This window comes from Carlito syrichta, unplaced genomic scaffold, assembly GCF_000164805.1.
Source record: "Carlito syrichta isolate Samal-C Ts95f unplaced genomic scaffold, Tarsius_syrichta-2.0.1 Scaffold307691, whole genome shotgun sequence".
Classification (NCBI taxonomy): Eukaryota; Metazoa; Chordata; class Mammalia; order Primates; family Tarsiidae; genus Carlito; species Carlito syrichta.
The window spans coordinates 317,744-330,052 of record NW_007251787.1 but is presented as its reverse complement, the minus strand read 5'-3'; positions in this window follow the sequence as shown (position 1 = coordinate 330,052).

Here is a 12,309-nt window from a genome sequence, read left to right as displayed (position 1 = left end):
CAAATGCAGCAATAGTTAAAACTGATGGAACATTATCAAACTACCAGTAAGGATGGCTATCATTAAAGAGTCAAAAAAAAAAAACTACAAATGTTTGTGAGGCTGTGGAAAAATGGGAATGCTTCTGCATTGTTGGTAGGAAGGTAAACTAGTCTAACCTTTGTGGAAAGCAGTGTGACATTTTCTCAAAGAACTAATAATTGAGCTACCACCTGATCCAGCAATCCTACTTCTGGGAATATATCTATAAGGCCACTTTGATAGCCTTCTTCTCTGAAAGCTTCTTTAGGAGCAGTCTTTAATATTGGTTTCTATATAGAATATAAACACCAAAACACAGGCACAATTAAAACAGAGAATACAAGGTTACTCTCTAGTGAGAACCTTCCCAGGCTCAGTGTTGATCCTCAAAGGAATACCTTAAATAGGTGAATTTGGGGAAGAACTAGACAAAGATAGATGATATGGTATAATTTAACTAATAAAAAGAAATGGCAAAGATTTAAGGAGCAATTTTATTATCTTTATTGTTTAATGAGGTTGGGAGGAAGACTACTTCTTTTTTAATGCAGATAAACCCCAAAAGAAAAGGTATATCTCTAGCAAAAGATATGTAAAGGCAGAGAGTAAAGACAATGCTGTTTTGAAGTGACTCCCCAAAGACAGGAGAATTAAAGAAGAATCTCAATTTTACTTCTTTCCACTCACTTTAGTAACCAAAGAAAAAAAGAGAGGAAGAAAAAGACTCTTAGTAGCACTGAGTGAGGAATGATATCTACCACAAATAATAAATTTCTTGTGATTTCAGCCAGAACTAATTCTAGTAGAAAGGGGCATTTTAAAGACCCAAATCATTCCCAAGGAATCAGTACTGTGCTGCAAAAATGTCAGTAAGGCACCCACTGGAAGAATACCCTAGACATTTCTAATTTGAAAGGGTCCAGAAAAGAGGGCTGCAGAATAATGGCAGGTCTCGAGGAGAACTGAGGAATTGGAAAAGTTAAGCATGAGGGAAGTTTTCTCTGACCTCATATCTTCTCAGTGGCTTGCATTATTTTTGTGTTCCAGGAGAGTACTTTGAATAGGAGGATATGTTGCTGATATGAAACTATGGATGCAAGGATGGACTTTGGGAGTACTAAAGATTAGAACATGGAGGCAGATCAACTTCCTCCATGGACCAGTAGTGCTCTATATGACCTGACCTGTAAAATTGTACAGGCCACCACCTGTGAGTAATGGACTTGACTCTGATTGACTTGTCATCAGTGTGGTCAGTTCTTCCTAAGACCACGAAGCATATTCCCAATGCATGTAAACCAGTATAGTCACCTGACAATAATCACCACATTAAGCCCCCTGACATAAAGTGCACAAGACCTAAGGAAGGAATTACAGTACCACTCAGAGGGCAATGAAGGAAGACCTGAAAGACATGAGTTCTTATTATGTTAGTTTCAGGTATTGATAATACTGGAAATAACCTAAAACCAAATAATATAAGATCGTTTTATACTGTATGAAATAATCATGTAGTTTTTCTTGTGCAGTACAATAATTTAAATATGTATTATTTGAATGGCAATTCAAGATATAGTAACTGATTAAAGAATCTTAGGCTATAAAAATATGTGAAATGTAATCCATTCAGGGAGAAAATAATACTGTGTGTATATACAGTATAGAAGGTAAAATCAAAAAGACCATGTGCCAAAATATGGCATTTGATAGAAGAAAAAATTCAAAATAGTTACATCTAAATTATTTTTGTACATGTACCTGTTTTTCATAATTTTTTAAAGATGATATTATTTGTGTGATTAAAAAAAGAAAGAAAAAGAGTTAATGGTAGTGTTCTGGCTGGCTCTGTATTTCTCCAGCCTATTCTAACCAAAGTATTGTTTTCATGGTGTATTGAGAGAAAAACAAAAATACAAGTCAAAACACAAAAATAAAATTTAGCAAACATCTAACTATACCCCTTAGAGTTGACCAGGTGTCCACTGGGTCATAGATTACTGGAACAGAGGAAAGCATAATAATAGTTGGAATTTGGTACATAATTATACTAAATAAATACATGAATAATTTAATTAAATGAAGTACTGTGTATAGTAGAGGATTGGTAAGAAGCTGTTAATTTTTGCCATTATCTTGTGGGAGGAGAAAGTATTTAGAACAGGGAACAGGTACCTTGGTTAAGGAACTGCTCTTTGGTGTAAAAAGTATCCGAGGAGTCTGAGGACTGCTCTTAATTGGGTGCAGGCTGGTCCAGGACAGTCCTGGAAGTGGACTCTTTCTCTTGGATACCCCCATCTTCAGTAGATCAATCATTTTTCAACTGTGACTTCGCTTTTCTGAAGGAAAATAGTTATGTGCTCTCGTTTTCTAGTTAATGTTTTTAAAGAAACACATCTTTTCTTTTCATCTTTTTTTTCTTTTAAAGATGGAATCTTTACCCTGCCAATTTTCTCCTGATTGGCAGGAGAAATAACATTACATATTCAGATACCACCATCACCTAGACTCCTTCTGTTTCAGTCAGGATTACTACTCCTTCTGTAAATGATAAAAACTCAGATGATTAATATTTCAGTGTTTTGGGATGCAATATTGGTTCTACACGTACTGGCTACACTTATGAACATTTTAACTATATCTTTTTCATAAAGGAAATATACAAACTAGTCCCTATCATGTGCTTTTCTGCACATAGGAAACACAGGTAGGTCTCCATTTTGGGGGGTACACTGATCATAATCATAACAAAAATTCTCTCAAATTTACAACCACCAGGCAAGATTTTATGATTTCCATAGTATGGATCAGGCAACCAGAATCTTTCAGGGTTTGAAGCATTATTCAGAACAATTCAATGTTCTACCTAAAGCATTACCATTAGCTACATTTTTATACACTTTTCCAGTAAGATTGGGGAATATTTAAAATTATACACCTTGACTACCTTTAATCATCCTAGTGTAAGTACATTAAATATTCATCATATTTGGCCAATTTGACACAGCTTTTACCAGGTTTGGTATTCAATAATCTAATTTAAGTAAGTGCTGATTGTTGATAGGTATACAAAAGGACTGTGTAGAGTGCTCTTACCTAGAGTACAGCTTCTTGATTAGAATATTAGAATACTCTTATTACTACCAGAACCAAGGTTATGAAGAGAAACTCCAAACGTAAAACTATATGCTCAAAATTGTTTAAAATGACAATGTAGACATTTCAACATTTCCCTACCTACTGTGGATTCACTCTGTGCCCATCAACTATTCAAGCTTTAAACGTCAATAAGGCTGGATTTGAACTCTTGCTCTGATACTACCTGTGTGACTTTGAGAAAACTTTTACCTTCTAGGTACCTCTAGTTTTCTCATATGTGAATGAAACTTACAATAACTGTCATATGGTGTTATAAAGAACACATTATATACTTTACAAAAAGAACAGATTTTAGAGTTCACAACTCAGTAAATAATAAACAAATACCTTTATTGTCTTTTTTTGCATGGTCTATTAGGGGGTTTGTATGTCTGCTCCAATGAACAGGTATTTCATGTTTTATGATGCCACTTTTGATGGAAATATTGTATGGAGGTGATACAGTAAATGCAATATAAGATAAGCCCCTCTATTCAGGATAGCCATGTGCAGAAATATAATTTCATTGACAAGACTGCTTGAGCTACTAGTAAGCTAAGTCTCTCACTGTCATCACAATAGCAGAGCCTGGATGCAAAAATGACAATCTTTGGATATTTTCAAAGTGTAAGCAAATTTTTCCCACTCAGAGTAAATCCTCCACTACCCTACCGAGTTCATGAATCATGCCATTGTACTGCTTGCTTCAGGGACACAGAGCAGCATAAATCAAAGATAATAGTCTGTTTTTGGCTTTGAATCCTCAAATCAAAAAGGACCCTCTTGTAAAGAAAGTATTTGGGAGACATTGGATAAATAAGAGCAAGGTTTTCCTGCTTGCATAGTGAATCACAGACAGAATGGCAAGACACCATTTTCCCAGGCCTCCTGGGAAGATGGCTGAACCCCAAAGAGGAAATGACTCCATCCTGCATTTAAGCCTTGGATCCTGCGCTCCAAAGAGGTTTCAGAGCGGCATAGTGGAAGTCAAAATGATCACGTTACATATTTAGGCAGGCTAGTATCACTTCCAAGCCAGCATGCATGAAATGAACGATGAATGAGAGGGGCTGGAGAAGCCAACTCCTGCACAGTGCTTCTGATGAGAACAGCCTCTGACCACTTTCATGTGTGTCTCCTTTATCAGTGGAAGGCTGCAGAAATCAGGTTATTAAACAAACTCAAACCTGACATGCCTTTTCTGAAATATTTCTATACGCATATGTTTAGATGTACTTCAGACAATTTAAAATCTGTTCTCCCACACTGGAAGGGAAATATTCCCAAAATTATGAATGTCAGTATTCTCATATGGAAAAGAGACTAACAATATCATATTTATTGTGTTGTAATGAAGATAACTAACATAATATACATAGATAATAAGTTTAGAGTCTAAGTCCCAGTAAATGCTCAAGAAGTGGAAATATAATTAATTATTGACATTGTTAATTCATAGTCTATTCAGGATTTGGATTTCTGCCTGATGCACAGATTTTCATGCTTTATGTTGACTCTGTTGATATATACTCCAGGGGATCAAGGTGAGATGGAAATCACTTTATTAAAAGTGTTTACATATGACATATGTAGTAATGCAATCTCATTGATTGGAGTCTTCTATATTATGTATAGGAGTCTTCTATATTATGTATATATCTTCTTTAGATATAGAACATAATATTTGCTTGTTTTATATTTAAATATTAAATACTGTTTAATATTTAAAACTACATTATTTGTACCATGAGCAGTTATACAAACACAATGTAAGAAAAAAAGGATAAGTAGCTTGCTTCTCTCTGAACCTATCCTCTGTCCTCTTTAGCTCCCAGAGGTAAGGATAGTTCTGTATTGTCATGAATTTTGTGCTTTAAAAATAGCTCTCTTACTACACAAATTATTTATTCCTAAGCAATATTATGTTTAATGCATTAGTTTTAGAGTTTATAAAAATGTTATTATTTTATTTAAAAGTTACTGGGATTTGCCTTTTCCAATAATTATATGCCTAAGATGCATCTGTGATACATATACCTGAAGCTTATTTAATTCAATTCAACATAATATTTTATAATGTATTCACCTATTCTCTTGTTGCTGGGCATGGGATTTTCCAAGATTCTGCTAATTCACATGAAGTTGCTGTGACTATTTTAATATTTTCTTTTTATATTCATGTGCACAATTGAAATTACAGGGTTTGCAATATACGCATATCTTAAGTTTTGAGATAGTGCCACAGTGGTTTTCAAAATATTTGTACTAAGTACAAAAGTACTTAGCAATTGCTCTCATTGCACCTCATGTCTTTGTTGAGACACAAAAAAATGGCAACAGGAAACTGGTACTTTTTGGTTAAGGAATTGCTGGATGGGGTTTTCTGTGAAGTCTGAGGATGACTTACTCTTGGTGGTTCTGTGATGCCTAAAGCATGTAGATGCATACTCTAGTCTTGAGAAGTCATTCTATTGGAATCACAAATTGGGGTAATTCTGCTCTCCATGTTTTCAGGAAAAGATTGTGTTTTCAGTAGGAGATTAAGCCTAATATATTCATGTTATATATATATTTGTTTGATTTTTAAAATTTTATTTTTAAACACTATCATTTCTCTGGTATTTTCTACAGAGGAAAAGCATAAACATAGACACCCTAACTTTTTCACCTGTACATTCACAAAGCTCTGTGGCAACCCATTATAACTGTAGGTGTGTGATTGGGTCTTGGTTCTATTCATGCTGAAAACCTGTCTAGGCCAACTTGATCAAACACCTCTTCTGGGGTTATTTTTGCTAAATAACCCTCTCAGGTTATAAGGGTAGCATGTTTCAGGACAATGTTAGGCAAATTGATGGAAACGATTCTAATTAAGCAAATACACAAATAGCTTCCTGTCATTTGCTTTTCATGTCCTGGGACATATATTTCCCTATTTGGGCATACTGATCTTCATTCTGCTGGAAACTGTCTCTGAAAGCACACTTCCAGTCAGGATTCTGTTTGCCCTGTGGTTTGCATTAGTATCTGGAGTCCTTCAGGATTCTTAGCAGGAATCAGAACTATTCCAGATTCCACTAGGACAGCCCCTAATACCTGTCTTTTTATACCTTGTTAAAGTAAGAAGCGAGTGTGTGGAAAATCATGTGTAACTGTCTTTAATATACCTAATGAAAGTCCTTAAGAACAATCTAAGCTGCACACAGTGGCTCATGCCTATAATCCCAGTGACTCTAGAGGCTAAGACAAGAGGATTGTTTGAGGCCAAGAGCTCAAGACCAACCTGGGCAACAAGGTGAGACATTATCACTATAAATTTTTTTTAAATGTTGGCCTGACCAGGTGGTGAACACCTGTTATCTCAACTACACAGGAGGCTGAGGCATAGGTTGAGCCCAGTAGCTTGGGGTTACAGTGAGCTATGATAGTACTACTACACTCCAGCTGGGCAGCAGAGTGAGAACCATCTCTAATATAGACATAATATTAGATACATGTAATATGAATATGTATAATTTATTCCTCTTACCCTTAAAGAGACTGAAAATGGAGGGTGTTCCTTAAGGAAATGGAAGACTTTCTGATATCACACAACCTGCCTAGGTTGAAACAAGAAGAAATTGAGACCCTAAATAGACCAATAACAATCAGGGAAATTGACTATGTAATAAGAAAACTACCTACAAAAAAAAAGCCCTGGACCAGATGGCTTTCCAGCAGAATTCTATAAGACTTTTAAGGAGGAGCTGATACCAATCCTACTGAAAGTATTCCAGGCGATTGAGAAAGATGGAACCCACCCAAATCAGTTTATGAAGCTAACATCACATTGATAACCAAGCCAGGTAAAGACCCAGAAAAGAAAGAGAACTATAGGCCAATATCTTTGATGAACATAGATGCCAAAATTCTCAATAAGATTCTAGCAAACCAGATTCAAGAACATATCTTGAAAATCATCCATCATGACCAACTAGGCTTCATCCCTGGGACCCAAGGCTGGTTCAACATTCACAAGACAATAAATGTAATTAAACGCATCAATAGACATCAGAACAAAAACCACATGATTATATCATTAGATGCAGAAAAAGCTTTTGATAAAATCCAGCAGCCCTTCCTGACAAAAACCCTTGAACATCTAGGAATACATGGAACATACCTCAAAATAGTAAAAGTCATCTATGAGAAACCCACAGCTAGCATACTCCTAAACAGACAAAAACTGGAAACATTTCCCCTGAAAACTGGAACAAGACAAGGATTTCCACTCTCTCCCCTCCTGTTCAATATAGTATTGGAAGTCCTAGTTAGAGCAATCAGAAAAGAGAAGGAGATCAGGGGTATCCAAATAGGAAAAGAGGAAGTCAAGTTATCTTTCTTTGTCAATGACATGACTGTGTACCTTGAAAACCCAGGAGAATCTGTCAAAAGCCTCCTTGTACTGATAAAGGACTTTGGCAAAGTCTCAGGGTATTAAATAAATGTGCAAAAGACAATCGCATTTCTTTACACCAATAATAAACAAACAGAAACCCAAATAAAAAGCAGTCCCATTCCCAATAGCCACAAAAAAATAAAAATAAAAATAAAAAATGAAATACCTTGGCATCTTCCTAACCAGAGAAATGAAAGACCTTTACAATGAAAACTACAAAACACTGCTCAAAGAGTTCAAAGATGACACAAACAAGTGGAAAAATATCCCATGCTCATCAGCTGGAAGAATCAACATTGTGAAGATGTACATTTTACCTAAGGCAATCTACAGATGTAATGCAATACCCATCAAATTATCAGCAACATTCTTCTCAGAGCTAGAAAAAACAATACAGGAATTCACATGGAAACACAAACGACCAAGAATTGCCAGAGCAATCCTCAGCAAAACAAAACAAAGCAGGAGGTATCACACTACCAGACTTCAAACTTTACTATAAAGCTACAATAATCAAAACAACTTGGTATTGGTACAGGAACAGGCATATAGACCAATGGAATAGAATTGAGATTCCAGAAAGAAAACCTCAATTTCTCAACCAACTCATCTTCGATAAAGCCACCACCACCTACCACTGGGGAGAGGAGAACCTATTCAGTAAATTGTGCTGGGAAAACTGGCTGACTACATTCAGAAGATTCAGACAGGACCCCTATCCCCATACACAAAAATTAACTCTAAATGGATCAGAGACCTAAATGTAAAACCTCAAGAACCATAAGAACCTTAGAAAATGCAGGACACACCCTTATGAAAGTTGGAACTGGCATCTAATTCCTGAACAAAACCCAAAGTGCATGGGCCATAAGAGATAAGATAGACAAGTGGAACCTCATTAAACTGACAAGCTTCTGAAAAGCCAAAGAAACCATCAAGAGAGCAGGGAGACAGCCCACAGACTGTGAAAAAGTATTTGCCAACTCCATGTCTGACAAAGGCCTAACATCTTGGATCTACAAGGAACTCAAATGTGCTGAAAAGAAAAAAACAAACACCCCATTACAAAGTGGGCAAAAGATATGAACAGATACTTCTCAAAGGAAGACAGTTGAGTGGCCAACAGACACATGAAGAAAGGTTCAGCCTCACTAATCATCAAGGAGATGCAAATTAAACCTATACTGAGATACCACCTAACTCCAGTCAGAATGGCCATTATCAATAACTCAAAAAATAACAGTTGCTGGAGAGGGTGTGGTGAAAAGGGAATGCTGCCATACTGTTGGTGGGAATGTAAACTAGTGCAATCTCTGTGGAAAACAGTGTGGCGATTCCTACAAGCTCTAAATATCGACCTCCTATATGACCCCACAATCCCCCTACTGGGAATATACTCTGAAGAATTCCAATCACTCTATCAAAAAGATTATCTGCACACGTATGTTTATCGCAGCATTGTTCACAATAGTAAGAACCTGGAACCAACCATGCTGTCCATCAAAAGAGGCCTGGATTTAAAAAAATGTGGTACATATACATGATGGAATACTATGCAGCCATAAAAAAGAACAAAATCATGAATTTGCAGCAACCTGGATGGAACTAGAGTCTATAATACTGAGTGATCTCTCACAGAAGCAAAGATCTGAGTATCACATGTTCTCACTCATATAGTGGACCTGAACATCTATCATAATACTATAAGAAAAGGATTAACAGTGGTGGGAAACTATGGGGGGTTAGGGAGGGGAAGGGAAGGGAGGTGGGATTAATGGTGGTCAATATCTGTCCTGGGACAGGGAGACACCCCTTATCAACAAGGGTGCCTGAACAATGCATATTTGTATACCTAACCCTTAACTGTTCCCCACAATTTTAAAATAAAAAAAGATGTTAAAAAAAAAAAAGAAAATGGGGGGCTATAAAACCTGCTGCTTGTTGATTATGACTTCCTGTGGAGAACACCTATTCCCAGTCCCCTCACTTGTCTCATTCCACTTTAGATAGCTTGAAGAGTCTGGTCATGAAAACAAATGCAAAATGCATATTTATGGATTTGTTGGAGAATTTTTAATACATATACTCCCATACAGGAAGAAACATATTTCCATAACTGCCAAAATCTTTTAGTTGACTAAAGCTGAATATGGATCCTGCCTCTAACGCTATCTTTATTAGCTCAGGAGATTCTTAAACTCTGAATCTCACAATTCTCATATGGGAAATGGGCTAAACTTTGTAACCACATGGGTATCAATGAAGAATATTTAGTTTTGTAATGAACACAGTTTGTTTAGTCAGGCACCCAATAAATGCCCAATAAGCATAAAAATTATTATTTTCATTGTTGTTTTATGGTCTGTGCAAGGTTTTTAATGTATGCCCTATTCACAGCTATTTTATACTTTATGTTGACCTAGTTGTGGTAAACCCATGATTAAGGAGGCATTGGAAGAATACTAAAGAAACTTCTTTATGCCATTCTGCCATGTGGTAGCCTAATATCACTGATTAGATCATCTTAAGCTATCATTTATTTCAAAATATGTTAAAACAAATGTTCTTATTACTTCAGCAGAATTTGGATGCCTAAAATCCTATCTTTGGTTGGGTAATCTTTGACATAGTAGCTGATTATTTTCCTCCCCTACTTCCATTCCAAATCATGATCCATGCCATTCACTGATCTATGTATGTTTTAGATGAATCATGAAGAAGATTATGTTTCTTTCTTCTTCAGGTTTTGACTCCAAAAGCACAATGAACTGATGCCATAAACAAAATCCCTGGGAGAGCCCATGATGATTAAGGACAAGGCTTTCCTGCTCATGTGGTGAATCCTAGAGTGAATGATGAGATCATGTTCAGCCTGGGCATCAAAGCAGAAATGGTGCATGGTGTGCTGAATTGTAGGCAACCATGCACACATGTGCCTCTTTCTAGTGAAATGGGTATTAGTGACCTAACCAAGGTGACTCCATTGTATAGTAGTTTTTCCATGTTGTCTCCATGTAACTGCCCTAACTGCTCCAGTAAACAATACACTACATTTTGTTGACAGAACTCCAGGGACTTTCTAGTCACCGGCTGTGCCCAGGACATAAAGTTAACCAAAACTCCCTAATGGTCAAAAGTTCCCATTTTGGTTGCGAAGTTGCTAGTTTATGGTTGCTAAGTTGTAAGTTGCTAGTTTATGGTTGCTAAGTTGCTATGTATCCTTGCGTTTTTTGACTTTATAAACCCCTTGCTTGCTTCATTTGGGTTTGAGAGTTTCTTTCTGGTGTGAGCCTCCTCTTGACCACTGGCAATAAAGGACTCAATATTTAACTGTCAGTGTGCTGGCAACTCCTTACTCATGGTGTGACTACAACATTTGGAGGCCCAGTGAGATCGCCAAGCTCAGGAAGTAGTCTCACTCTGGCTCTCCCCAGCTTGGTAAGGAAGTTATACGGGGGGCACCCCCTGAGATGTTCCAGGGCCCCATAACCTCTCATCTGGCCCGGAGGGAGTTGGAATGACCTCTGGCTTCCCATCACCTCAAAAAAACCTGAGTCTGTCTGCATTCTGCTAGGAGGTAAGAATCTGTTCTGTTTGTGGCCATAATTCTATTTAAGGGAGTCATGGCCTGATGAGACTGTCCCTTGGACACTATTCATTATACCAAGACATTGGCTGAATAAAGTCTCAGTTCAGTTTCTCACTTCAGTTTTGGTTTTTTCATTGGTCTGACAATATGGGGTCACAGGCTTCTTGATCCTCCAGTCCCCTGGACTGCATGATAAAGAACTGTTCTGCTTGATTTAGTGAGGACTATGATGTCTGCCTCTCAAAAGACAGGCTCTGGACCCTCTGTGAAATTGACTGGCCTCCAGTCTCTCTTCTCTTTTTCCTTCAGAAAAGGGGTCAGTGCCAAAGGTCATGACCCCTGACCCCAGCCTCCAGACTTCTCACGCTGGGCATGGGTGTCATCTATCCCTCTAAAGCAAGATGGAAAAAGGGTAAAATTAATAGCTCCATTCACCATATACAACTCTTAGGCAGTGTCGACAGAAATATGAATTATCAGAATTGACTAGTCAATTAGAACAAGAAGAAGCACAATAAAACAAAATGAAAAGCAGATAACTCCATATTTAGGAGGCCTATCTTCGACTGGTAAATGCATGGTGCATGAAGCAGCATGGTCACAGTACGGTTGCTACTTGGATGAGACATTAGATTAGAGAACAGTGATCCAATTTTCCTTTTGCTTTATCTTCTAGATGTCTGCTGAAAGTATAGGTATCTGATTCACTGAAGATATTGTCATCAGATTATTGGGTACAGATCAACACATGGATTTTAACATGGCAGGTAAAAGACAAGATGAGATAGTGACTTTCAGTCACATAACTTCTCACGAGAAACCTTTCAGAACTTGGATTATAAAAACAAACCCAAGCCGGGCTCAGTGGCTCAGCCTGTATTCCTGCCCTTTGGGAGACTGAGGTGAGTGGATTGCCTGAGCCTGTGGGTTCCAGACCCGCCTGGGCAACTTGGCGAGACCTTATCTCTACAATAAATAAAAAACTAGCCAGGTGTGGTAGCGCGCGCCTGTAGTTCCAGCTACTTGGAAGGCTGAGGTGAAAGGATCGCTGGAACCCAGCAGGTTGAGACTGCGGTGGCTGGGAGCATGCCACTGCACTCCAGTCTGGGTGACAAAGTGAGACTCC